The sequence below is a fragment of the Triturus cristatus genome, chromosome 4_1 (genome assembly GCF_964204655.1).
Source record: "Triturus cristatus chromosome 4_1, aTriCri1.1, whole genome shotgun sequence".
In the NCBI taxonomy this organism is placed as follows: Eukaryota; Metazoa; Chordata; class Amphibia; order Caudata; family Salamandridae; genus Triturus; species Triturus cristatus.
This window is the reverse complement of record NC_140585.1, coordinates 1195235872-1195259370: the sequence shown is the minus strand read 5'-3', so window position 1 is coordinate 1195259370 and position 23499 is coordinate 1195235872. Positions and strand designations below refer to the sequence as shown.

Here is a 23499-nt window from a genome sequence, read left to right as displayed (position 1 = left end):
CTGATGAAAGACAGAACCCACTGGTCAAAAATCAAGCTGGGCCATCGATCCTGGAACAAACGGAGCCAGTGTCCCTCCCCTGCATTGTCACTTCTGACCAGCTCCCTGGGACTGCTGATTCTGGGGTCAGGACTTGTTGGTGAAGGCAGTCCCCTAACCTTGGGCCCGTCCATGAAATGACTGAGAAAAGGACTCACTGAAAATTCTGCTATGGAAAAAAGATTTTTTCTTTTGCACTCACTGAAAAGGCTTCAGAACGGCTTTCTCCTCTACTGAATGCTGCACCAAACAGTTTGGGACTTTCAAAGGGCAGTTTATCAATTAAGGCATTCTGCGCTGCTTCTAGACACCACGGCTTTGTCCGCAGTGACCATGTACCAGCTATCGCCATCCCTGCCGAAGAGAAGAAAACCCACAGGGTTTCAAACATGACGTAAGACAGGAATTAGGCCAATACCTCCATATGTGCCAAGATAGAAGTGGAAGCTCCTTGATCCTGAAGACAATCAAACAATTTTTTGAAATATTTAATATGGACTTGTGCGGCATATGTGGAATAAGTGCTTGCCTTGATCCCAAAATTAGGGTAGGCCTATGCCCGCTTCAAGGCAGCCTCCACCTTCTTCTCAACAGGTTTGGAAACAGAAGTCTCCTCAGAAGACAAGGAAGAGGAAGAAGTCATAGAGGACAACATGGTATAGACATTAGGGACTTTAGGGACTTTCTGAAATTGGTCATCACACTGTGCCAGGTGATACCACAGAGAAAGTGCAGAATCCCTTGCTTTTCAATATCCTTCCATTCCTTCGCCAGAATCTCTTTGATGATATCATGCAAAGACAAATCATCCACCACTGAGACACTATACTGGGATTAGAAGCCATCATCCACCAAAGATTGAGGCTCAAACCCCAGCGCATCCCGAATACATGCCAACTTGTCTGAAAAAACTTTATCATGGACAGATTTGCCTTTTCGGGAGCTGTCCAGTTCCTCGTCCTCATCCCCTTTATGTTTTTTCGAAGAAGGTTCAGTCAATGCAGCCTGAACCGCAGAATTAATCAAGTCCTGCAAGTCAGACCTGGAGATCTGCAACAGGTCATCACCCTCCAGGTCTTTTTAGGTCTCGCTGAGCCAGCGCATGCACTGCTTGGAGAGACATTTAGTAGGTGAGTTTTTAAAGTGCTACTGGCTGGCCTAGCGCTTGCATTCACGGGAGCGTGCATGCGCGCAGCCGCCATCTGTCTTTCACGGGTCATTAGCACCACTCGGCCGCACGTCTTTCGCTTTGATCGAGAATGGACTACAAATGCCGCCTTCTTCTCCAGCCTATTACCAAACTCCTCACTTTGATGACGTCTTTCGCTTTGAACGAGAATGGACTCCAAATGCCGTCTTCTTCTCCAGCCTATTCCCAAACTCCTCACTTTGATGAGGGCTCTAGTACAGCCTATGAGAGCCCGCCTTTTCTTGCAGCCTATCAATACTTACTTCCGCTGTGCTCCCCTGTCTGTAGTTCCCGTTATTCCACTCTGGAAGATGTCTGCTCGTCTTGCATTTCCTGTGTCTCTGTCGTCCTATTGCTGGCCGTTGCCTCCGAGACTCAGCGCCCCAAAAAGAAGGACATCCGAGACTACAATGATGCAGACATGGTGCGCTTGCTTGTAGTTAATGTAGCTTTTTGCGGATTTCCACAACGTCAGGAATGAGTAGTGGTGTGCTTATCTTTGTGTGTGGGCCAATGTGTCTGTGTGTTTGCCTGATTGTGTCGGGGTGTTTTTCCAGTATGACTGCGGACAGAATGGCAAACGCATTTAGCCAGTTCTCTATGGTCTTCTCTGGCCACCGCTGGTACTTAACCATCTTGTCATCCTCCTTCACCCCCGCTTTTCTGGCATCTACCCCATCCTGACCCAACAAGAGCAGAGAGGAGATATCTATCAGCTCTCGCCTCCAGATAACCTCCTTGGCCGCTAAGGGGACCTGCCAGGCCAAGGAGCAGTGACCTGACAGCAAGGGAGCCGTTGTGACTGGCTGAAAAGGCACGGGGTGTGATCTGCTGGACAGGGGGAACCCCAAACGGCAGTGTGATGGCCAGGGGAGATGGCGTTCTTAGCACGGCTTGACTACTGCTTGCAGGGTTGCTAACAAGCGCACTGGCGGATGGTGAGGTACTAACTGGCGCAGCGCCCATTGAGACTGTTGCCTCCTGAAGGCTAGGAGGCGCGGGAAGGATGGCGGGGATCGCGGAAAGGGACACCTCCCCAGCTCCCTCCAGAGGCTTGGTTGGCGGTGGCGTGGCCGCTACCCCCGACGACCCCCCTGAGGTGGCTGGGGCAGGCGCCCCCTGCAGGGTTTGCTGAACATCCGCCTGGCTAACCCACACCCTTGCAGCCGCCCGCGCTCCTCCATCTCCCGTAGGAGTGCTGCTGCCCAATAGTGGGGGGCAGGAGCTCACCTGGCCTCCTCTTAGCTTCACCATGAAGTTCTTGAGCGTGTCAGTGAGCTTACCAAGGTGTTCCCGCGTAGCGTACATAGATGCGGCTGTAGGATTGTCTTGCGGGGTCGCTGGCCCCAGGGGCTGAGGGGTGGCCTGCTGGGGCCCTGCCTCCTTCTGCGCTTGCAGTGCCCTGGATTTGGCTGGCAGCGGGTCTGCCGGGAAGTCCTTTGACGTGGGCTTGCGCACCCTCTTCGATGTTTTCGATGGCCCGGCCTCAGCGTTGAGGTCAAGCTCAGGAGGGGGCAGCTCGCAGATGACGCCAGAGTCCTCCGATTCGACGGTCTTCAAGATCCCCGTGGCCCAGGATATGCCCTTCCCCTTGGCCATCTGTATAAACACTGCCCACTGCGCTTCCTGCGTGGCGTCCGGCAGCGAATCGTCCACCTGCGACGTCTGCGTGAAAAGGGGTGGTGAGCCCTGGCTATCCATGTCGGATCGTCGGGTCCTGCGTCCCTCAATCTATGGAGATAAAGATAGTGCCAGACAGCACCTTACCACACCCTTAGACTGGCCAGGCCTCTTGCCGCTAGCTGCAGAGCCCCATCCCCACTCCCCGTAACCACTTACTCAGAGAAGATGTCAGATAAGATTATGTGCGTTCCGGGACTGAACACAGCGATAATTCTGAGTGCGAGATGAAAAGACAAGTTAGCATAGCCCCCCTTTGCGTCTTGAGACCTTCCTTGCTGGTCACCGATCACCCCGCGACCCCCACCTAGTCCGTGTCTGAAGCACAACCTCCCCTGAAGCACCACCTGCCCATACCTGATCCTGTTCACCGTCAGCTCCTCTCCTATTGCTGTTTGAATACTTGTTCACTCAACTCCGAAATTAGAAAACAAGAGTTCCCCTCCATCCTGAGCAGCCTGGTTGCCCCAGACCCCAGCACACTGGCCCCAGTGTGTTCTGACCGTTCTACCTGTTGATGCCTCTGGTGGCCCCCCAGGTGAATTGGGCGGCGATCAGTGCGGTTCCTGCATTGGGGCATAAGACATATATCAGAAACCCTGCCCCCCCCATCCATACAACTACGGATTACTCCGCGTGGAACGAGGTCCCAAATGCCCTAACACTGCCGCCAAATGCATAGAAAAGAGGTTGCCCGCTGACCCCAGCTGACCCTCCGCCCCCCCCCCCCGCTAGAGGGCGCTGTTGTGTATAATATCATTCTATCTCCCCCATTCGTGCTGAAAAACCGGCAGTTTCTGCCCAGGCTGCAGGTCTGCAGGAAATTCTCTAATCCAACTAATTTATTTACGCTGCAGTTTGTTTGGTGCGGGATCGTCAGGCCACACAGATTGTCATTTCATATCAGCACACGAACAGTGCTTGTTATCACCAAACAGGTAAAAAGTGAACAGAGAATGACAATGCTAAGAGCACATGAGCACACAGTGTGCTCACAGCACTAGGTATAAAGGGCGGTCCCCATGGCGCTCGGTATAACGAAGCGGTCTCCCATCCCAGTCCTAACCAAGCCAGACCCTGCAAGAGTCTACAAGATCAGGCACCTCCGTGGCAGTACGGCCCTCGGCTGTAGAGCTTAAAAGATAACTCTAATCGGTGGCTGAGGTACCTGCTCAACGCATTTCTTGCGCTACCTGCTTGCGAGTACCTACGTTCCCTGAATGTGTCGGCCTGCTCTCCGCTGGGCCCCAAGTTGAATCCTTTAACAATATCCTGATTGCTCTATAGACACCCCTTTACAGAAACTAGTGTCCTTTCATAGTAAGGTGCCGGCTAGACCAACTGCAGTAATGCACGGCCACCGCGTGAGAGCGGGCGGGAGCCGGGGAGGGAGAACACCCCCGCCCGCGGGTGCCCGCGCGCCAACATCGGAGCACAGCCAGAAGCAGGGAAACCCCTCCCACCGCCCTATCAGTAGGCCGGACCCACGAGCTAAGGTACTGGGAATAGTACCCCCAGGGGCACCCCGCTGTCCCCCCTCCCCCAAATTAGGTTACCCAATGACACACACAAGACAGTTGGTGTTGGGTAACAATGCTGCAGGTTTATTACATAATTCCAAGATATGTAATGGGTGGGTTATCTTACGGGCGATCCAAGGGCAGGCAACCATCTGGGTCGCCTGCCCGCCTGATGAGCCGGGCAGCGCGGGAGCGATGCCCGCCGGTGCTGCCCTCCAGGTGATTCTTTCTACGATCACGTGCCGTTGGTAATTCTACTCACGCCCCCCCTCTCGGAGGGGGGCTCCGGTCTGCGTCCCCGCCCCCCCCGAGTGGGAGGGGGTGGGGAGGGGTGACCGGGTACCCGGGGCCACTAAGGCGCCGACTGCCGATTGGCCCCCTGCGGGGGCCGCGGTCAGCGGCAAACCGCACGCTGCGGTGCGAAGGAGAACCGAGATCGCCTAGAGTGACGGATCCGGCACACGAGGCCCCTGGCCCCCCATGGCCCCAGCCCGGACCAGAGCCCCGTCACCAGTCGGGGTTCCAGCAGAAAAAATTAGAACCCCTACTTCATCCCCCTCAGCAGGGCCCGGCCACGGCAGCCCGTGCCACACCGAGAGAAGCCGCCTGCCCTCCCCTGGAGCAGGGAGAAGGACGGAGACCGGCCGCGGCAGGAAAGGCCCCATGCCCCCGCACCACAAGAGCCCCGACGCCCCGTACCCGCTGTGGATACCCCCCCAGGCAGGCCTCGCGCGCTTCGAGGACCCCTCCTCCAGCCCCCCTCCTAAGGGCCCGGCCGACGGACCGGGCCAAAGGGAGAACGCTAGCCCCACTGCCCTCCCCGAGCTGCCCCCACCCCAGCTAAGGATACACTCCCACGGGGAAAAGGAGGGAGGGTGCAGGTAAAGGTGCCACCCGGCCCCCGAAGGAAAAGCCCGGGCGGGTAGGCCACTCACCTAAAAAAAAAGAAAACAGCGTCAGGGCAACCAGGCAGGAGGGGCACCGTCGTCTGGTCAGCAGAAAAGAGGTCGCGCTGAGGGCGGGAAAGGTTTAAATACCTTTCTCCCCCCCCCCCTCCTTCCGGAAGTGACACCGCACAGGGGACCCACACGGGTCCCCTTAACACAGCACTGCTGGCGAATGGCCCGGGCCCTTTGTGGGCCCGGGGCAGCCTGGCCGTGTGTGCGCGTTAAAATAAAAGGATCTTGTTTTTATGTAGGTCTGCTTTCTGAGTCTAAGCGCTGTACAGTCGGCGTGCATGCCTATTTTATATATGGTTGTCCATGCGCACCCAATGTGTATGCTGCATGTTGTGTGGGAATGCTGTGTGTTTGTGTGCCCCGCTCGTTAAACACATCATATGCAGGGTTAGCTTTTAAATGATGTTTTCCCGGGTAGATATTAAGACAGTTCTATTTATGTTCCGAATTTGTGGGGGTCTTTGTGTGTTCATGTGTAGTGGTGTGCTTATCCTTGTGTGTGGGCCAATGTGTCTGTGTGTTTGCCTGATTGTGTGTGTTTGTTTTTGTGTACGTGTGTGTCTGTGCGTTTGTTTCACTGTGTGCCTGTTTGTCTCGGGGTGTTTCTGTCTGTCTGTGGTTTATGTGGGTGTCTGTTTACATATATGCGTCTGTGTGCATGTATGTGTCTTTGTGTGTTCGTGAGTGTGCTGCCTGTTTGTGTGTCTGCGTCTCTTTCCCTCAATCTGTTGTGTCTGTACGTGTGCGTATGTGTGTCCGCGAGTGTGCATGGCTGTTTGTGTGTCTGCGTCATCTTGCCTTTACCTGTTGTGTCTGTGCGTGCATGCGTATCTCTGTGTTCATAAGACCGCGGGCGTGGGGGCATCAGACGGCGGGGGCAAGAGTCGCTCAGTAATACCACATTTCTGACAGCAGCATCTCTGATGCAAACCATAACGCGCGAAGTGAGTGGCCCTCCGGGGGGGCTGCGGGGCCTGGAAGCGGACTCACTCCAGCGCATGTGCTTTGTGTCTGTGGTTTGTCTTCCCAGGAGACTGATTCATCCCAGCCGGGGCCGATTCAAGCGTGAGTCTCTTATCCAGTCTGAGACCAACAGATTGCCAATGTCCTATCTAGACTTGAGAATTCTGGATGATACCTCACTATTGAAAAGGTTTGTTATGGAGACCCGCCAAGACAAAAATCATTGTTTGGTGTAAAGCATTTTCTCTAGGTCTTGAATCCTAAAGGAATCACCGATGACTGGGGTTTTCTGTGGTTACTGTTGCTTAACACTGAGGGTAAGGGGCACAGGTACTACTGCAGACCAACTCGAAACCGAGGCACTCCATTTGTTCATTCAGCTCTCCAAGGTTAATGGGTCTGTGGAATTCTGCTCTGTTATGTCTGGCCATTGCCCTAATATCTCAGTGCCACTGAGGCAAGTTTGGACCACTTAGACCCAAACTACGTATGTGGGGCAAAAGGGGCCATTACCTACCCATCCCCAAATGATCGATGCAGGTACTGGTAACTTCTGGGATGGGAATCTCAGTCTCCTTCCAAGTTGGACCCTGAGGGTCTAATAAAAAATGAGGAAAAGTCAGGGTTATTGGCAATTCTGACTCAGATCATCTGAACTTCTCATTTTGGCCTAGACTTCCAACAGGGATCTTTAGATGCATACAGTAGCTGAAGTCTCCAGGTGAAAGTAAGCATTGCTTAATGATGATAGGACTGATTACTGCTGATAGCGACCCCATCAGAGGGAAGTGAGCCCTCATAATGAGGGCGATAGTGAGTTTGAGCAGTGGTGGCGAATCAGCAAATACAGTCCCAAAATTAAAGTCTTTGAAATGCCCAACACTTCTAAAAATGAACAGTGGCTCCGCCAAAGGTAATATATTCCTGGGTTCCAAGCCCTAGTCCCCAGAGTTGCAGAGTGGTAGTTTCCGGTTAACAAGGTGAGTAGGCTTGCATTGGCTATTGTTCAAGGAACCAGACAAAATTCAATGAGAGACAAAGGAGGATGTCAAACTGGTCCAATAGCCAACACAATTGCATCAGTTTATGATGCTGGTATTGAGATGGCACAAAAAGTCCTTCTTCTGGAAATTCCAAACTTTTAGGGCATGTTCCTTGAAATTGGCTAGTCGCATCAGATTTTTGTAGTTGATAGAGCGTTCAGTGGACCAGTTGCAACAACTGAACCCACCACATAACCATTTGGGTCTGAGATCCCAGATATAGGCCAAAGGTCCAACCATGACTTCAACAGCATTGTTTCTTGAACCATAATAGCTGCATTTATGGTTTAACTGTTCTAGAACCAGGGTGACCAGACAGAGACCACCCAACACCAACCCTATGCAACCTTACCATTAAGAAAGCAAGCATTAGCATAGCCAATAGGTCTCGCTTTTGGGACCTTATAAGTATTTAGTTATGCAGCATAATATCCTTGGGGCAACAACATCAACTGTTGCGTGGCTAAACACTTATAAGGTCCCAAAGGCGAGACCTATTAGCTATGCCAATGATTGTTTGCTTTTGGAAACAGATTTGACAGGCACAGATTCCTCTTACTCCATGATCGTAAGAGTCAAGCAGGAACTGAACAAAAACGACTTCCTATTTATAACTGTCTCCTAGCAAACACGTCTCAACACTGAAGACACTTTGGAAGCTAACAAACAGCCTTGCCCCCTCTAACTCCCCGCAGCCGCATACAATGTAGATACGACCGCGGGGCCAGGTGGTGCTAGACTGTCCCCAGCACCCAAACAGACCACTTGCGACCGCCCAAAATGCTCCCCGCACCAGCCAAGCACATGTGCGGGGAGCGCGGTTGCTAACAGAGCAAGTACGCAACCCACCGCAACAGATGGTAAGAACAGCGCGATCCGCCAACAATGGCACAATAAAACAACAAACACAGTAAGCATGTGAAAGACATCTTTTTTAGGAAAAACAAAAGAAGAACTCGCACAGAATACTTCCAACAGTACATCATGTTCCAACAGCCCATCTAGAGGCAAGAAAAAAAGCAAGCATGGCTAAGGGTGGGAGGGGTTTATATACTAGAAATAATAAACAGACTAGCTTTTCAGAGGCCTGTTGGGAGGTGGGATCTCCTCCTGATGTAAGGACTGGAACGAGGAGGTCCTTTGAGGGGGTAATGACTAAAAGAAAAAAGTGAAAATAGCCTGTTCACCACACGGCTAGGCTGGGAACAGCAACCATCCCTGGCAATCTACTTGGCCGGCCCCGGTCAGGGGGGGTGCTAGTGAGAAGCACCGCTCCCGCTTTTGTTACAGGGGGCAGATAGTACAAAACCAGCCCTTGTAATAAAACAAGCCCCCATGGGTATAAAACCGCACCCCACCCTTCCGGCCCACTGGGAAAACGCCTGGTGACCGCTATGGTCAGTTTGGCCCTGCGGCCACCCTGATGATGTAAATGCATCCCGTTGGAAAATAAATTGGAGCTCTGTTTTTTGTTTTGCTTTTCATGGATATAATTTAACCCCTTGCATGCCCGCCCCTTTCCCCGCCCAGTGCCGCGCTTAACATTAGCGGGCGGAGTTCATGACGAGCTGGACTCGTCATGGGCACAGCGCCACCGCAGCCCATGACGAGTCCAGCTCGTCATGGGCACTGAAGGGGTTAAGCATAGTTGTTTTGAATTGTTTAAATCTATATACATCGCTATAGATTCTGGTTTGTAAATCCATTAAAACCTAATACTCATCTCTTTCCATCAATAAAATAAGTTACCCAAAACAATGATAGGTAAATAAAGGGAGATTATTGACCCAGCACCCTACCATTTAAACCTATTTTGTAAAATATTGCCTTGGTTTTTAAGGCCTTGGTTTTAAATGGCCCGATGAGCATCAAGTGATAAGTGCAGGCTGATTCAAAATAGCAAGTGGTAGCAGACTGATAGGACACTGACGTTGCCAGGAAGTGCCACCGTTTATGATAAAGGAAACCTGCTCCTTGTTTACAGTAGGAGGCTTTGGAAAGAGAACAGTGGATACTAAGGCACGGTGGAAACAGTTGTGCAGAGAGGTGCGGGATGCAGCAGACGAACATGGAATGGGAGATTCAGCAACAGGGGCTTGGGGGGCAGCTGAACGTAGTGAGGTTCTCCTCCCGGGCAGTTTGGGAGGGGTCTGTACTGGCCGGATCGGCCATTTTGTGGTTTAGGGCTTTTTCGGGGTGTAGCCCAATTGTAGCCCTATTGTAGCCCAATTGTAGCCCAACTATAGCCCAAGTACCCCTATGCTTATATAATCCTATGAGGGGATTTACCAGCCACCATTTTAGGTTTTGGTGACCTGGTGGCTGGCAGCAGGGTAGCTAGTAATAGTTTTCTTGGCCCCACCATCCCATCCCTCTTTTTAAGTATTTTAGCTGGGTGGAGTCTTTGGGGTTTATTCTTTGGTTTAGGCCAGGTTTGTGGAGACAGGTGCATAAGGGACCTTATGGAGGTTGTCGCTTGGAACAGGTGCTTGCGGGGTTTTGAAAAGTTGGCCAGTGTTGGCACAGGTTTTTCATTAAGTATTGGAAGTTGGTGAGCAGGGGCAGGAAAAGGGTAGGCAGGTAGTCCAAGTTTCAGGATAGACGTTTGTTAGTTACAGTTGCAGGAAGGCAGGTAGGGAACGCGGTGTCATTGGGGGAAAACGTTTTAACTGCAATACTGTGTAATGTTGTTGTTATGTTAATGTCAGGGTGGGGGAACTTTTGAGGGGATCGTAGGGGCAGGGGGGGATCAGGGGTCAGCTATTTGATGTATAGCGAGGCTTTAGTTTTGTAAGGCAGCTGCCAGTTGGTTATTTTGTAATATGCACCTATTTCAATAAAGTTGTCTTTTTCACACACAAAATGGGTCTCGGTTTGGCTTGCCCCCCTCCCTCCCAACACGTTACGGAAAGAGCTGTCAACTTCAAAACTGTTGAACCAGTTGAGTCCCAGCGTCAGTTCAGCACCCTGTGATCCAAGGCACATCGCTCAATCTCCCTGTGCCTAATAAATTAATGTGACCAGGGCCGAGCTGGGAACACAAACCAACCCTGGCAATTCAGCCGGACCAGCCTCCAAGGGAGTGGGCTGCTAGTGTGAAGCTGGCTGCCGCTTTCGTACTGCTGCAAAGTGCAATCATCTGCAGCTGCACACATATGAACTATGTCAGTGGTGTTGTGAGGCTATACGCAATATCACGGTGAGATCCATTGTTTGCAGTGTTTTATAGTGTGATCTCCACCCCAAGGTATCTGAGTGCTTTACATGAGCACTAGTTGCATTACAGACGGACATATTCATTTTTAGGAAGGGTAGATTAAGTGATTTGCCCAGAATCACAGGATGTTTAAGCCTCCTACCAGACTCGAACCTGGTTCAGCAGCGTCACAGTTCACAAAAGGTGACGAATTTTAGTCAGATTCACGTTTTGAATCAAAATGATAAGATCTTTGCAACAAACTTGTTTGATTCAACTGTCGCTCACATAAAGCCCTCCAATGCCCTTCAGCCAAGTTTATGCTGCACATTAAAAAACAACAGAGGCACATGGGCGAGAGAGAGAGAAGAACATGGGCATGGAAAGAGGAAGAGAGCTGAAACAGGCAAAGGATGTGGTGTTATGACTAGGGCTGCTGAAGTAAAAACTGTGGAACCAGGTTCAAGTCACAGCGTCAACTCGACATACTGTGATCCTTGGCACATTACTTAATCTCCCCATGCCTAACAAATGAATGTGTCTATCTATAATGTAACTGGTGCTCACATACAGCGCTGGAATGCTATTGGGCTGAGTTCACGCTATAGATATATATTACAAAGTGGCTGTAGCCACTCTGTAGTTATAGTTAGAATTCCGAGAGATAGGAATTCCTCAGATTCAGTGGTGGGGTGGGGCAAAGGGGCACAGGAGGAGGGATATTAATAATAATTAACATTTAAAAATAGTTCAACTTATCTGCTGCCGGCCACCTCCAGCGTCGCGCCTCCATGTTGGTTCTTCCTTTTCCCAGCAGACACGGGGACTGCGTCCACAGAGTCCCTATCCAATGCCCCCACTGCTCAAGAGCAGAGCGGGGATTGGCCTGAGCAGGCTGGAAAGATGCTCCGCTCAGGCCAGGGAGTCTGTGGGGTTTCTCCAGCCTGGCTGTTCAATACAGCCAGGTCAGGGAAACCTAAGTGTGCATGTGTGTTTGGCCAGCCTTAGATGACCGGCCAAACACACATGGGCACTTAGAGAGTGCACATAGCACTCCTCCTCCCCCTCCTGTGCCCTGGCCCCGCCCCTCCCTGCACACACTGGCTGAGACAGCTGCTTAAAAATAAAAACAATAATGAAATATCTTTTTTCTTTTTTAGCTGCTGGCTCTGAGCCAGTTGGGCGACGCTCCACCGCCATTGTGGAGGAGCCGCCCCTGCTCAGATTTTTGATAGGAAATAACTTTGCCACAGTTTGACTTTGCGGACATATTCCTTTTTCTGCATTGACGGATCATTGGATTTTTTGTGGTGATTAGTTAAGGGAGTGCAAAGAAATAGGAGGGGTGGTCCCAAAACACGTTTTTCCACCAATGCATTTTCCATAGACTTTTTTACAGGGCTGTAGCAGCAAAATGGCAGAAAAGACTGTAATGACATTTGGAATGAATATAGATTTTGGTGTGTAAATGATCCTTTTTGGTAGTATGTGTAAATCAGGCTAGTAATTTTAAAATTATAAACCACAAAACTCAGTGATATATTTGGCCACGCTATATTGCGATTATTTTGCAGTATACCACAGCATATGGCGAGGACAACACAGTATATGATTGGGTAATGAAAGCCCTTACAAATTTAAAGATAGCCATTGTGCTAAGACCACCCTTGGTCTGCGTTCTGGGTTTTAAAGGGAAATATAGTGTACTACTATTTTAGAACTGCATAGGAAGGAATTAGTCACTTTAGGTAAGTCTGTAAAGGTAGGGGAAAATAGTTTTTATTACTTTATATATTTAAAAAAATGTTTACAGAGTACTGCCTTACTACCTAGAAACTAATGCAGTACTTAATTTTTTTTAAATTAAATGTGAAAAATATTCAAATTACTCTGTATTATATTACATTTCCCTTTAAAACCTGGAACACAGACTAAGTGCGGTACACACAATATTGCTGCCGTCTAATTTTGTAAGGGCAAAATATTGTTTAGACTACACATAGGGGTCTATTAGGATGGCGGGCGCACTCCAGTCCGCCCGCCGCCCTAGCGGTGCAGGGACCGGCCACCAGTGGTGCGGCGTTCCGCACCGGCAATTAGGATGCCACTGCCACTCTACAACACTTTACGCAACTGCCTCTAAGCCACTCCACACCACATTACCCCACTGTACTCTATGACAAACTACTGCCCTGCACTCCACTCTACTACAGTACGTCACTCTACACCACTGTATGCTGCTCCACTCTTCGACACTCTGTGCCCCTCCTCTCTACCACACTGTACAACATAACACTCCACTCTACGCCACTCAACTCCGCAACACCGTACTCTCTATGCCCCTCCACCAAATGGCACTCTAATCCATTTTACGACACATCACTTCACTCCATGATACTCCACTCAACTCTACGGCATGCCACTCCAAACGATAACACTCCACTCTACACCGCTCCACTCCATTCTACTTTTCAACACACCATTCCACTCTACAGCACTCTACTCCACAATACTCTACAGTTGTACACTCTACTCCACAGTATGCCTCTCTTCTCCAATCTATGCCACTGTATGACACTATACTCCACTCTATGATACTGTACACAACTCCCTGTATGCCACTCCTCACCACTTTAGTTCACTCTACTCAATGACACACTACTGCACTCTACTGTACTGTACTCCACTACTCCATTCTACGCCGCTCCACTTTATGCCACTGTATGCCACTCCTTTTGACTACACTCTATGCCACTCCACTCTACCACACTGAATGACACTCTACTCAACTGCACACCTCTGCACTCTACAACACTCTACTCTACTGTATTCCACTACACTCTGCCACACTGTACAACACCCCACTCCACAACTCTTTACTCTCCTCCATTCTACATCTATGCCACTCTAATCTGTGTCACTCCACTCTATGTCCTTACACTGTATGACATGTCATTCTATGACATGACACTCCACTAGACTCTACAACATGCCACTCCACTCTACTCCACTCCACTCTACTCTATGACATGCCATTCCACTTTACTCTACAACACACCACTCCACACCACTCTACACCACTCCACTCTACGCTATTCCACTTTACACCGATCCACTGTATGCCGCTACACTTTATGCCATTCTACTCTACAGCACTCCACTCTACACTATTCGACTCTATGCGACTCCACTCCATGTCACTCCACTCTACGCCACTCCAATCTATGCTATTCCACCCTACACCACTCCACTGTACACCACTCCACTCTACGGCACTTTACTCCAATGTATGCCACTCCACTCTACTCCACTTAACCCCATTGTATGACATTCCACTCTACTACACTCCATTCTATGCCACTCCACCGCATAACACTCTACTCCATTCTACGCCACTCCACTTAATGTGACATCACTTTACACCACTCCACTTTATGCCCATACAATGTACAACATGCCACTGCATGACACGCCACTCGACACTACTCTACAACATGCCACTCTACTCTACGCCACTCCTCTCAATGCCACTCTATGCCGCTGCACTCTACTATACAACACGTCACTCCATGCCACCCTACTCTACACCACTCCGCTAAATGCTGTTTCACTCTAAGCCATCCACTCTATGCCACTTCACTTCATGCCACTCCACTCTACACCACTTCCCTCTATACTTTTCCACCCTACACTACTCCACTTAACACCACTGCACTCTAAGCCATTCTACTCCATGTCACCCCACTGTACTCCTTTCTATGACACTCAACTCCACTCTACACCCCTTTACACTACGGTACTGCACTCCTCTCTATGATACTCAACTATACAACACTCTACTCCAGTCTATGGACTCTACGCAACTCCCTCTATGCCACTTTACTCCACTTTACTTCACTCTACTCTCTGGCACACTTCTCTACTCTACTCCACTCTATGCCACTCCACTCTACGCCACTCTATGTCACTTGGCTCTATGACACTCTATGCCAAAACCATTCTATTACACTCTACAGCACTCTACTCTATGCCAGTCCACTCTACATCACTCTAATCCACTGTATGGCACTCCACTCTACAACACTTTGTGATCCTCTACGACACGCTACTCCACTTTATGACATGCCACTCCGCTCTATGACACTTTGCTCCACTCTACGCTATGCCATTCCACTTGACTCCACTCCACTCTACTTCACTGCATGACACTTTACCCCACTCTACACCACTGTACACCTCTCCACTCTAAGACAATATATGCCACTCTTTGCCACTCCAATCTACAACACTCTATGCCACTCTGTGACACCCTCCTTCACTCTATGACCCTACAGTCCACTCTACAACACTCTACTCCACCCTATGCAAATGTATGCAATTCACTCTGCACCATTTCACCCCATTTTACTCCACTCTGCTCCATGAAACACTGCTCCACTCTATTCTACTTCACTACTCCACTCTATGCCACTGTTTGCCACTTTCTGCTAATCCACTCTACTACACTCTACAACACTATACTCTATGCAACTCCACTCTACAACACTTTACTCCACTCGATTGCAGTCCACTCTACTCCACTCTCTGCCACTTTCCAACACTCTGTGACACGCCACTCCACTCTACTATACGACACACCACTCCAATTTGTGACACTTTCCTCAACTCTATGCTATGCCTCTCTACTCTATGACACACCACTCTGCTCCATGATACTTTACTCCACTCTACCCTGCACCACTCCACTCCTCCACTTCACTGTACATTTTACCCATGCCACTCTGCTCTACAACACTCTACTACACTTGACTCCACTCTATGCCCTTCCACTCTACACCCCTCTACTTCACTGTATGATACTTTACGACACGCCACTCAACTCCTCTGTACGATGTGCCACTTCAGTGTATGACATGGCATTCCACTCTTTGATACTCTCCTCAACTCTGCTCTATAACACTGCACTCTATGACATTCCACTCTATGCCACTCCACAACACTATACTCAATGTCACTCCACTGCACGGCACTCCAGTCAATGGTACTCCACTGTGATACACTCTACAATACTCCACTCCATGCCACACCACTCTCTGGCTACGACACGCCACTCTACTCTATGACACTCCAATCTGGAATACTCTACTCCAACATGCCCCGCCACTCTACACCACTCTACAGTACTCCACCCAAGATACTCCACTCGATGACACTCCACACAACGACACTCCACTTGACGACACTCCACTCCACAACACTCCATTGTACGAATTGAAATACATTTTTATTAAACTTTTTTTAAAACTTTACAATTCAGTGAAAAAAACACAGGTTAAAGCTTGGTCATAGTTAGGAAAATGTTATTTGTTCTTTCTATACAAAGCCAACATATACTAAACAAACCTTACAAATTCTAACTTTATAGTTATAACTTACAGTGCCCAATCCGAAGTGTCATATAACTTGCGCACCTCCGTACACGTGTTGTGAACTTGATAGCCACACTACATTAACACTAACCCGGCAGACTACTAAGTGCAGTGTTCTCATCAGTGATTTCATTAGTCATGTCATGAGTGTTGTTAGGAATACTATCATTTAACATGCTTAAAGTGATGTTATATTGAAAGCTATAAGCAATGCATGGAGAAGGTGTGCATTATAGTTAGTGTAGTGTGACTAGTGAGTTCACATTACTGTGTACTGAGGTGCAGCTGGAGGAAGGGAGATGGCCTGCAAGCATGTGCGCTCTCCGAGAGTGCTGCAATTGAACTAAAAATAAGTACCTCCAGAGGCACTCAGCCTGGAAACGCACTGGCCGCAGACTGGAAGCTGTACTTGGTCCATGCTCTATGGGAAGGACAAACACACAAAAACAAAGTGAAATCACACAAAGACAAAGTGGAAATGGCACACACTGACCACTGAGAAGCAAGTACATGAGAGTGAAGTTAAAGCCAACCAATGGTAAGTAACGAGTAGGCTCTAAGCCCTTTTAATATTTTTTAAAATTTTCAATAAACCCTCAAGCGACAGGGCATGCGCTGTCTCAGGTGAAACCTAAAAACGATATTGCATACATCTATATCATATACAATGATATTTGTAACTGCTGTATTAAATGCAACACTAGTACACAATATTCTTACCTTCAATATTTCAGACAACTATGTTTTGGATATCACAATATAAAGGCACCAATATTATAGTAAGATGATACTTCCAACTCAAAATTTTGGTGAAACACCGATTCAGCAACGCCGGCTGTGGGCTTCTCTCAAAACTTTGGGCATTAGCACATATTATTTTACAAATTAAGCCCTGGCACCGAGTGAGAGACAGGACAGTTCAGCTTGTAAGGCTTTGATATGTTTGGCTGTTACAGTAAAGGAATGTGGTGTGGCCTAAGTGGGGTGGTGTTTTTGTTTGCGCGCAAGTGGCAGTGGCTGCTCATACTATGTCACTGTGAACATTTAGCTGTGCTGATGAGTAGAATGAAGCAAAGAACTCACAGTACTGAGACTGCATTGGTAGCAGTCTCAGAAGAAATAAGATCTTTATGGATGAGGGGGAAAGGTCGCGAAGATCCTTTAGGATCTCTCTGTGGCTTTCGATACTGTCTTGTTAAAACACCTGGCAGACATTGGGATAACTCCGTTGTTTAAAACTGAAGTCCTTATCTTTGGGAAGGAGTTTGATTTTTGGGGTCACGCATGGTGGCCTCAGTCTCTTGGCTCTCCTCCTATGTCAGTTTTTAAAGTAGGGAGCTTAGGTGTTATCTTTGATGCAGAGCCGGCATTTGAGGCTCAAATAAATAAACTGTTGTCATCTTGTTATTTATCATAAGAATGCTGAAGAAATTGTTACCCTTTATCCCCTCAGATCTGAGAAACACAGTGGCAATCTCCTTTGCTTTATCAAGACTCAGTTACTGCAATGCCTTATTTATTGGCATTAAACAGAAAGCACTAAATAAGCTACAGATGCTGCAAAGCACTGCTTGACGCCTACTGAAAAAGGTCCCACATTTCAAGTCAGTCGCAGGCGCACTGGTGGAGCTTCACTGGCTCCCAGTAAGGAAGAGGTTTGCCTTTAAGGCTCCGTGTCTCACACACACAGCAGTACCTGGTTCAGGTCCAGAGTACCTCAAAATTAAGTTTAAATGGAACTCTCCCAAGAGATTCCTATGATCAGCCACATCGAGATTAGGGGTGGGCAAAGAATTTTTCTCTCGAGGCGCCACGCCATCAGTAAGTTGGCGAGCGCTCGCAAGAAAATATCACGCTCTGGACATCCTACCCGCGAGATTTCTCATCACGGGCTGTCGTTGAGAAATCTGCCATTCACGTTGAGAGCGCTGCGCTGAAGAAGAATGTCTACTCGAGCTGGCAGAAAACAGCAGTGTCCTCTGGCACAACGCGTAGTGCCGTTCGAGCTGATTTTAAAGCACGGGACAAAAATCCCAGCGCTACAAATCAGTGCAAGTAGCGAAACTTAACAGACAACGCTGTTGGCGGAACTCCGCGAAGAGCGCAGCTGACTTTTTCTGGCACTTCGCAGAGTTCCACAGAGTAAAACTTTGCAAACTCCACCCAGGCTTAATCGAGATCAGTGAAACTCCGATCTCACTCTAGGAACAACATTAATCACCGAAGTTATCATGACATTTTTATTGTTTCAGAAAATTGCTGGAGGCCAGGAAGGAGGCAGAATGTTTTGTTTAAACCATAAAATACTTGCAAACACTATTCACCCACCCAAAATAGGTACCCAGGTCTAGTAGGGCCTTCTAAGGTCTAGCATGGGAATGTGCTCCCTCAGTAGAGTGGTCAGGGGGACTGGTCATGAAGGCTGAACCCGGTTCCCCAGTTCCAAATTCAACTGCTCTGGCCATAGTGCCACATCCTCTCCCCCACTGAACACCATACTTCCCCATTGAGAGAAACTCGCACTGCCTTCAGCTATAACCTAATTGTGCCCGCTATAAACACTTGGATGTGGCTCAATTCAAATTATGCACTTTAAAAGAGTAATATGCTGCCTAAAAAAAAAAGTTAAAGCAACCACTCATAGGGAATGCAAGATTAAGTAAAGCATGTGAAATGTAAGCAGAAATAACATGGTTACCTTAACGATCTCTCACTCACTATTCAGAAATCAGTGAGTGGTTTTACCTGAAAAGTTAAGGACATGACTAGAGGGCCCTGAAGGGAACCGTTTCAATGTCCATTGCTTATATCCTTACAAAACGTAAGCAGTATGGTTTAAAAAGACCACATCCATAAACTTAGAGCCATGGTACACATTTTGTTTTCCAATCCACCCATCAACCAGGTATTGCAGTACCTCCAGGAATGGTTGCACTTTCCCACCTGGGAACAAAAATGCTGTTCAAAGAAAGACGAGAAAACAAAAGTAGGCTTCACTGACAAACTCTGTAAAGTGATGCTGATGTATTTGGATGTAAATAAAAACCAATCTGGCCACTTTGCAACCCCTCTGTCTTGCTTTATTTAGTTATGTATTTATTTTTCATATTTAAAACCTTCTATTTCTCTCCATCCTGCTGCACTTTGGAATAGAAAAATGTCAGAAAAAGGGCATTTCCCGCAAGAGTGTTTTTCTTTTTTGGATCCATTTCACAGGGAAGCAACTAAATGAAAGAAGGAAAGAGGTTGTAAACCGTTTCTTCAAGTCACGGTTTTCAGTAAGTGAGGAGCAAGACAGAAAGAGAGGGAATAATAGGAAGAGAGGGGGGGACAGCTGCCAGCACAAAAAAGAAGAGGACATTGCCCGAGTCCTATTCCTTCTCTGCCCGTCCCCGAACGTCCATGAAAGCAAGCCGAGCCTTATCTCAATGCCTTTGTCCTCCCCCAAAATAGTGCCGCCTGGGGCGGACCGCCCCCACCGCCCCACCCTAGTTACGCCACTGATGCAGTGTGAGGCATCATTTTGCATTGCGCCACTGGTAAAAGCAGCTTGTGTTTGGTTCTGTCCATAAACCAAACCGGTTATGTGTACAAATGTGCCCACCTTATATTTTCAACCTGAACAATTTATGTTTACAGCCTGAGTTGACTCCGCCACAGCTTGTGTAAGTTGCGTACACACTGTGGGCAGTGTATTGTCTTGCGAGCTACCAATGACGGAACCCTTTTGGCTCCTGATGGACTCCGTAAAGTTGTGATGTTAAGTGTTAGAGTGGAATGCAATGAAGACTGGTTTAGAATGCTGAGTTCACAGTTACACGCAGAAGAATAAAGATGTGCAATACCAAGTTCCGTGTGTGGTATAGTCATTCATCATCAGCTGGTGCCCAGGATGAGAGGATGCTACAGGCAGGTCATGTGCGCTGACTGGTTATGTACTGATTAGGGCCGGTCCTAGGACTTTTGGGGCCCCAGGCAGAAAAGTAATGTTAGAGGGCCCCCTCATTTGCATATTTCATGAAATTACAGGAAGTTACAACACAGGAAGTACCATCAATAAACAATTGTTGAGCAACTTTGCAAGAAGCAACTTTCTAGTCATGAATTTCAGTAAAACAATAAAAACTTTAATTTTATCACTACTAAAATACGTACTTATTTTAAAAATTTTGATTAACTGGAAATAATTTATATAAGTCACACTTTTTGGAAATGTTTGACCTATGTCTCTTCAAAACTTATACATTTACTCAAATGCTAGCAATTTGTTTCCGGATTAGTGCATTCAAAAATGATGTGGAATTTTTATAGTACAAACCTAGCCGAAAGGTTGCAAAGCGCTGTACAGAGTCAAAGCCAAAGACACAATCAACATGTGATAGGAGGACTAGTATTCAGCTGCTTTCTGAATTGGAGCTGGGATCGGGCTGTTCAGCTGGATATGGGGATATCATTCCAGATCCTTGGTGCACAGATGAGAAAGGCCTTTTTTGTTTTTTTATCTCTTTTTAGCAGATCTTCCGTCTGATGGTGTCCTTGCTGTGACTGTGTGAAGAGCCACTGGAGGTGACGAGCTTGTCATCCAAAAAGGCAGGGGTGTCAGTCATATGGTAAAAACCTAGCCAAAATCAATTGGAGCACTATACAGGCTCAATGACAAGTGCAAAGTCCAGGAGTGATAAGAAATGTAGCTGGTTTGTTGACTGTTAATGCATCGCGAGGAGTTTCACGATTGTGTGGGGGAACTCTGGAGTTCCAGCATCGAGGAATGATGTGGTCATATTTCTTAATACCTTAGTGAGGTGTTCTGTAGCAGGTAAAATGCCCTTAATGAGGGGGTGTGGTGAAAGGATGGCGATCCACCATAGTAGCGCAGTTATGTCTTTATTATCAAAGTAGAGGGCCCACGACATCCAACACGTGCTGTCCCACCAGGCTGTCCAGGCAGCAACTGGGATACTTGTCACTGCCAGAACCTTAGCCGGACAATTTAACCAACCTTTACCTTGAATTAAAACAGCACTTTTGCTGACGTTCTCTACAATCACTGGTAAAGAAAATTTTGTTTCACCTTTACTGATTTTTCTTGTTTTTTTTATCATGACCCAATCTCCAACCTTGAAGTTTCTATTATGAATGTTGTGTTTCTCATCAAAATATTCTTAATTTCAGTTTGTATTAACACCACAGTGGCAGAATTTCTTTTTAATTAATTTGCGTATTCTCATTTCAATCTTTGCCTTTCAGCCAATTTGGGCACAAGGTAGTGTGTGATTTGAGCCAGCGGAAGCCAGCATAGCTTGCCGGTAGGGGGCGCGGGGGTGGGGGTATCGCGATGGGGCAGGGAGCTAAAAAAAAAATTTTTATTACTTACCTTTCTGCTGATCCTGGGCCCCGCGTCTCTGGTCCTGCTGTCCTGCTTCCGACTTCAGGAACAGGAAGCAGGCAGCCAGGCTCCCTCCCCTAAGCCAATCACAACACTGCAATGCAGCGTTGTGCTTGGTCTGAGTGGCGTGGCACGGCGCTCAACCAGGGGCTGTAGGGGTGGGCATGTTCGGCATGCAGGCTGTAATGCAGCCTGCATGAAGAAGGGGAAAGGGCGCATGACTGGTTTGGACGGCCCGAGAGGGCGGACCAAACAGTTATTGCGCACTTGGGCCAAACCACTCCTCCCCTGCCCTGCTCAGAGGGCAAAGCAGCGCCGCCCACAAAGAAAACATAAAATGATAATAACCTAACGTTATTATAATTTTATATTTCCTTTCCTTTCCGCTGCTTGAAAGCAGTGGGGCGACGCTCCTCCACCATAGCGGAGGAGCCGCCACTGCTTTGAGCCCCCCCAACAATGTAAATGGAGCTTCTTGCGTGATGCTACGGGTGTTACATTGCAATTCCATACTTTTTCCTTCAAAAACATAGAGACATTCTGACCTGATGTAACGGCTGTCTGTGTGCCCTCCTTTATAAATCTGTTAGCTCATTCCACTAAACCACTGAAGGATGGTGAATACAAATTAACTTTCACATGTCTTACATCGTGTTGTTCTAAGAATGCACAAATGTGGTCAGAAACAAATTGAATCCATTGTCTGTGACAACTTTTTTGGGAACTCCCTCCAAATTAAATACATTTTCAAAAAACTAAATAGTTGCATTTGTAGAAGAGAATCAACAAATGAGAAATATATCCACAAAGAGAGATAATTAATTAACAGCATTAAATATTTCATATTGCAAGGAAGTAGGGAATATGGACCATAAAAATGCAATCATACCTTGTCCCAGGGATCATCAGGGCAGGGTACTGGACACAAGGGTGTTTCTTTTGTCTTCCAGTGCTTATCTGAAATCAGACATTCAGGACATTTATCAATGAATTGCTTCACATTCCTCAAGAACTTGTGAAGTCACAAATACACCTGCTCATGTTTAAATATACACAACATATCACTAAACTTCTCATTCAATGCTACCTACAACATGAGACTAGTGTGGATTAAAATTCTGAGGTGGTTTCCCAGATAATTAGTGCAAGATAAGAAATGGTCAAGAAAGATATAAAAGCAAATAAAGCAGTTGAAAACAGCTTCACATCTATTAAAGTTAGCACCCAAGTCACTGTAAAATACTAGAAACTACCAACATATAATCATATGTAGACTAAAAGGGTTTGATGTCAAGTGCTGTGAGCCATGGATATGACATTTTGATCAAAGTTCTCTGAATCCTTAAAAGGTTCTGATGCTGATAATTTAGTATACCCTTAGATGGTTCCAAGAGTGCATTTCACTTTGTAAATTAGCATTATGCAGATTCAGTTAACAGATTTGAGATTCATCTCCTTTCATTTTATTTCTCTATAATTTGAACAACACCTGGGGCCAGAAGTATGGCCGTTTCTTGCGGATACAAACGGGAAATTGGCCCGTTTGCAACCGCAAAAAAGGGTCCTGGCATGTACAAACGCTATTTTGAGAGTTGGTGACTCGCAAAATAGCACTTGCGACTCTCGCTATTAGGAAGGGGCGTCCCTTCCTAATAGCAAGTCACAATGCAATGTAACATTGTTTTGCGACCACATTTGCGGTCCGCAAAACACTCGAAGTTTATCACCTACTTCAAGTAGGTGGTAAACCACTCGCAGACTGGAAGGTGTCCCCAGGGAACCCCTTCCCACTGGGACCACTGCCTGCTGGTAAAAAATGGAACAGAGATGTTTCATTTTCTTTTTTAAATGCAATCCATTTTCCTTTAAGGAAAACAGGCTGCATTTAAATGAACAGCTTTAATAAAAAAAGAAGTCGCAGACCTGGTGGTCAACTGACCCCAGCCCTGTGAGTGCTGGCCATTCCTAATGGGGTCGCAAATAGTACCTGCCTCATGAATATTAATGAGACAGGCAATTTACGTCCCCATTAGAAATCGCTAACAGTGGCTGAGACACTGTTGTGAATTGCATTTTGCAACTCGCAAATTGCGAG

The 23499-nt window shown here is 47.6% G+C and overlaps 1 long non-coding RNA gene across 1 annotated transcript in view; it reads right to left on the bottom strand.

Annotated features, from left to right (window-relative positions):
• The window catches only part of LOC146856366 (uncharacterized), a 74045-nt gene extending 51683 nt beyond the window's left edge, over nucleotides 1-22362 (bottom strand). Inside the window, exons 1-2 of the long non-coding RNA XR_014981470.1 lie at nucleotides 22294-22362; nucleotides 16376-16439 (exon numbers count right to left, since the gene is read on the bottom strand). This is a non-coding gene — a long non-coding RNA (uncharacterized LOC146856366). The remainder of the gene's footprint in view (nucleotides 1-16375; nucleotides 16440-22293) is intronic.
• Nucleotides 22363-23499: the final 1137 nt, after the last annotated feature.